At 37.6% G+C, this 5825-nt stretch overlaps 1 pseudogene; it reads left to right on the forward strand.

Annotated features, from left to right (window-relative positions):
- Positions 1–765: 765 nt before the first annotated feature.
- Positions 766–2304, forward strand: LOC148552967 (uncharacterized; annotated as a pseudogene).
- The last annotated feature ends 3521 nt before the right edge of the window (positions 2305–5825 follow it).

Consider the following 5825-nt stretch of genomic DNA (forward strand, 5'->3'; position numbering starts at 1 on the left):
TGGCTTTAGAGAAGCTATAGCAATATTGTTACGAAGCCCTGGATGTTAGCTTTTCAACACAACTGAAACCACCTTATTGGACCTCTGTAGCTCAAGTTATGGTCGATTTAGTACCAAGAGGTCAGGCTGGACAACTTTAGCAGTTCTTTCAGTTTCTTGTATTTCTTCCACTTTTGCATGCTTTCTTTCCATCCTCTAAGCCATTCCTGCTCTGTAATCCTTGAAATCACTTAACGCACATATTACGGCATCAAATGGTAATAAGAGAGGATTAATAATTAGAAAATTTAAGACCAAAGAAGTATGTTTTCAATCGTAGCACAAAATCAGGAAGGAAAATGTAAACTCATGCAAATCATATGAATAAGTGGGTAAAGACTTGATGAAACCACTCAATTAAACACAAGATTAACCATAAAATAGTGGTTTATTAGAAGACGACTGGCCGAACAGGTCCCATAATAAGGACTCCAAAAAACTTTTAAACTGACCCCAAAATTTGATTCTTATACCAGGTTTAATACTAGAAGAGAAGACATTATCAAAGAGATACTATACAACCGTCTCATAAAACCCCCGGTCAAGGCTGGAACATATCAGGATTAGAAATATGTGGACAAAAGCAAACACTATGCCTTCCACCAAAAATTTGGCCACACCACTGATGAATGCGTGGTGGCTAAAGACTTACTGGAGAGGTTGGCAAGACAGGGACTACTGGACAAATACATCAGCTCCAGGAGTCGAAAGGAGTCAACCGAGGACATGAACAAGCCGAAGTATGCCTCAGATCACAAAGAAAAAAGAGCATATCGTGACCCGGTAGAAACCCCTGCTTCAAAAGGAATCATAAACTACATATCAGGTGGTTTCGCTGGAGGTGGAATCACTAGCACAGCCAGAAAACGAAGTTATCGAACTATGATGACAATGGAGGGGTCTCGCCAAAACCCACCAGTCCCGACCTCCACTGCCCACATCAGTTTCAATACCGACGACTTTAAATCACAAACACCGAATCTAGACGACCCAGTGGTAATCTCCGTGCACATGGGAGAGCTAACCGTAAAAAAGGTCCTGCTTGATCTAGGAAGTAGCGCCGATGTCCTATTCTATTCCACATTCAAAAAGATGCAGTTAAGCGATAAGGCATTACAACCATCAAGAGGCGAATTGGCAGGCTTCTCGGGTGAAAGAGTCCCTATATCAGGTTATGTATGGTTAAGAACAACACTGGGAGAACCCCCAAATTCCAAAACACTAAACATCCAGTTCCTGGTAGACGACTGTGTTAGCCCTTACAACATCATTCTCGGGCGCCCATCCCTTAACTCTTTTGGAGCTATTGCCTCCACCATTCATCTATGTGTTAAGTTCCCTTTGCAGGATAACACAGTGGCGACGGTTCATGCCGACCATAAAGAAGCTAGACAATGTTACAATGCGAATTTGAAGAATATCACACAGGAGACCATTCCGAGAATCTACACCGTATATAACTCGAAAAACATTCCTAGCCTAGCTGAAATGGACCCCATGGACAACAACAGTCATCCTTCCCCAACAGACAAATTGGAAAAGGTACAATTAGGTGAAACAAATCAATATACTAACATCAGTTCAGCTTTCTCTGCAGGAACAAAATAGAACTTGGAAGGCATATTGAAGGCCAATGCCGACCTATTCGCCTGGACCCCTGCTGACATGCCAGAGATCGACCCAAATTTCATATGCCACAAACTAGCAGTCAACCCTAATGCCCGACCTATAAGACAAAAGAAATGTAACCTGGGCACTGAAAGAAGAAATGCAGCAGCAATAGAAACATAAAAACTACTGGATGCAGGTTTCATCCGAGAAATCCGTTTCTCCTCATGGCTAGCAAACCTGGTTATGGTTAGAAAAAGCTCAGGGAAATGGCGGATGTGTGTAGATTTCACAGATCTAAACAAGGCTTGCCCGAAGGACTCGTACCCATTGCCGAACATTGACAGACTCGTAGACGACAGCTCAGGATACCAAGTGCAAAACTTCATGGATGCCTACTCTGGATACAACCAGATACTAATGCACCCAGATAATGAGGATAAGACGGCATTTGTAAATGACCAAGGTAACTTTTGTTATAAAGTGATGCCTTTCGGACTAAAAAATGCAGGGGCCACTTATCAGATACTAATGGACAAAATATTTAAAAATCAAATCGGACAGAATATCGAAATATACGTCGATGATATGGTCGTCAAGTCTAGTTCAGAAAAACAACATGAAACCGACCTTCAGGAGGTTTTCCAGCAACTCTGAGCTTACAACATGAGATTAAATTCAAAAAAATGCCCATTTGGCGTACAGAAAGGCAAATTCCTCGGATTTTTGTTAACAAACCAAGGTATAGAAGCCAATCCTGACATGCTTCAGGCAATCCTAAACATGCAATCACCAAAGACTATCAAAGAAGTACAGCAGCTCACAGGTTGCCTAGCAGCCCTATCCAGATTTTTACCAGCCACAACAACCAGATCCTATCATTTCTTCAAGATCATGAAGAAGTCGGATAAATTCATTTGGACAAAAGAATGCGAAAAAGTATTTTCCGAATTCAAGTGTATCTTGGGATCACCACCTATACTCAAGAAACTGGAGCAAGGTAAACAGCTCTTTCTATTTCTTTTAATTTCCACTAACACTATTAGCTCTGTACTTGTAACAGAAACAGGAAAAGAGTAACACCCAGTGTATTTTGTAAGCAAAGTCTTACAGAACACTGAGACAAGGTACCCAATGATAGAAAAGTTGGCATTCGGTCTAGTAATCACTGCTCGGCGCCGGAGGCATTATTTTCAAATACACCCAATTATAGTTCGTACAGGTCATTGAACGAACTGACTTTTGCGTCGTCTAGAATTTTATAAAAATAATCACGTTGTAAGTATAGTTTCTAACCAACAAAGAATCCTTTCGTACAAAAGTTTGGTTGTCACAAGTAACAAAACCCAATAAAATTTATAACCGAAGTATTTAAACCTTGGTCATCTCTCAAGGAATTGCAGGGAAGTATGATTTATTATTGGTTATGAAATTGTATCTTTTTGGGGTTTTTGAAATAGGGAACAAGGAAATAAATTGGCAAGAAAGTAAATTAATAACTAGAAAAACTCTTGGCAAGGTATGAGAACTGGAAATCCCATCCTAGTTATCCTTATCAGGTGTGATGAGAATTGTTATTGCTCCCACTTAGTTAACCCTTACTAAATAAAGGAAAGTCAAGTGGACTAATCAATTTGATTCCTCAAGTCCTAGTCAACTCCTATGGAAAGACTAGCTTTAGAGGGATCCAAATCAATCAGCAATTTCCAATTTTCAATCAACAGCTGAGTTTGACAACTCAAGTGTCACCAATTACTCAACCAAAGCCAAAAGGGGAAAAATCCAAATTATTTATATCATAAATAGAAGAAAGCAACCATAAATCTGAAATACCTCGAATTGTATTAAATAGGAATTCAAATTAAACATAGGAATTCATAAACCAAATTGGGAAAATAAACAATTAAAGTAATAGAATAAATAAAAGTAGAAGAGAAACTAAATTAAAGGAACATTGAACCTAGAATTGAGAAGAAGTAAACCTAACCTAAGAGAAATCCTAAATCGTAAAACCTAAGAGAGAGAGGAGAGAGCCTCTCTCTCTAGAAAACTACATCTAAAACCTAAAATTGTGAATTATGAATGTTGTATGAATGAATGGATTGATTCTCTCACTTTATAGCCTCTAATCTATGTTTTCTGGGCCGAAAATTGGGTAAAAAATAGCTCAAAAATTGCCCCCAGCGATTTCTGATATGTTCAGCACGCGGCAAAGTCACGCGTACGCGTTGTCCACGCAGACGCGTGGATTGAGTTTTCTCTAGGTCACGTGTGCGCGTGATCCACGTGTTCGCGTCGCTATCTTCGAGGCAGCTATAGCAAATTATATATCGTTGCGAAGCTCGGGATGTTAGCTTTCCAATGCAACTAAAACCACCTCATTTGGACCTCTGTAGCTCAAGTTATGGTCGAATGAGTGCGAAGAGGTCAGGCTAGATAGCTTAGCAACTCCTTCAACTTCTTGTATTCCTTCCACTTTTGCATGCTTCCTTTCCATCCTCTGAGCCATTCCTATCCTGTAATCCTTGAAATCACTCAACACACATATCAAGGCATCGAATGGTTTAAAGGGAAATTAATATTTGGTAATTTTAAGGCTTAAGAAGCATGTTTTCAATTATAGCACAAAATTAGGAAGGAAAATGTAAAACCATGCAATTAGTATGGATAAGTGTGCAAAGACTTGATAAAAATCACTCAATTGAGCACAAGATATACCATAAAATAGTGGTTTATCAATCTCTCCACACTTAAACATTAGCATGTCCTCATGCTAAGCTCAAGAGAAGCTATAAAGGAGTGAAGAGGAATGGTAGAATGTATGTAATGCAACCTATCTATATGAATGCAACTATATGCTAAGATGGTTCTGTATACTTGGTTAAAAGTAAATAAGTTCTTCAAGACAAACAAAAGCTGGATTCCACTAATTCAAATTGCAAAATAAAGTATAGGTAAACTTGCAGAAGAAGATAGCTCATGAAAGCCGGGAACAAAGAATCGAGCGCCGAACCCTCACCGGAAGTGTATATACTCTAATCACTCAAGTGTTTAAGGTTTGATTCTCTCAATTCTCTACTAACCTTGCTTTCTAAGACTTGCTCTTCTTCTACCAATCAACAAAAATTTAATGCACAAATACACATATCAAGAGGTCTTTTAAGGGTTGTAATGGGTTAGGGTCAAGGTAGGAATGTATTTGGTAACTTAAACCTTCCACCTAACTTAAGCCAATCCATGTAATCAGAATATAAAACCTAACTATCTATTAACCATGTCTTCCACATATTTATGCATCCAAATTTCGAGTACAGTACATATGCATTGCTTTCACCATTTACTTTGGGGTATTTTGTCCCCTTTTTACTTATTTGCTCTTTTTTTTTCTTTTTCTCCCCCTTTTTTTATTTTTATTTTTATTTTTATATATTTTTTTCTTTTGTTTTTCTTAATGCATATGATTAAATTATTGAATGCATGAACATGTCCTAAACATTTCTTTCACATTTTCATAAAGATATACAACACTCAATTCTTAAACCAAATATTGGCAAACCCAACTTCCCCACACTTAAATCATGAACACTCTCACTAGTCTAAGCTAACCAAGGATTCAAATTAAGGACATTATTGTTTTACGCTTAGAGTTAGTGATGAGCTAAAGTAAAGAACAAAGGGGTAAAATAGGCTCAACATTGGTTTGTAAAGGATAATAAAAGGGTAAGGCCATATGGGTATGTAAGCTTAGTGAAACAAAGGCCTCAATCATATAAGTGCATGCATACATCAAACCATGGAAATATAGAATTAAGAAAGACAAAGATCACAATTTTAGAAAGAAAAACACACACCAAAAATAAAATATTGGTTGGTAAAATGAAACCAATCAAGTAGGCTCAAAATCTCACTGATTTTGTGTGTTCGAGCTCTAAACCATGTTCCAGTATAATATTCCTTCAAACAAGTTTATCAAAAATTTTAAATCAAATTAGTGAAATGTTATAAAAATTTTCTTGAAAAAGAAAATATTACTTTAACCAAGTGGTGGTAAAATATGTACAAAATCAAACAAATATGCAATCAAATATGCAAATGCAACAATGAACAAACAAAGAAAATAAAACATTGGTGTTGAGAAGGAAATAACTAACCCACGGAAGTCGGTATCGACCTCTCCA

This window comes from Arachis ipaensis, chromosome B7, assembly GCF_059453495.1.
Source record: "Arachis ipaensis isolate K30076 ecotype BB chromosome B7, ASM5945349v1, whole genome shotgun sequence".
NCBI classification, from domain to species: domain Eukaryota; kingdom Viridiplantae; phylum Streptophyta; class Magnoliopsida; order Fabales; family Fabaceae; genus Arachis; species Arachis ipaensis.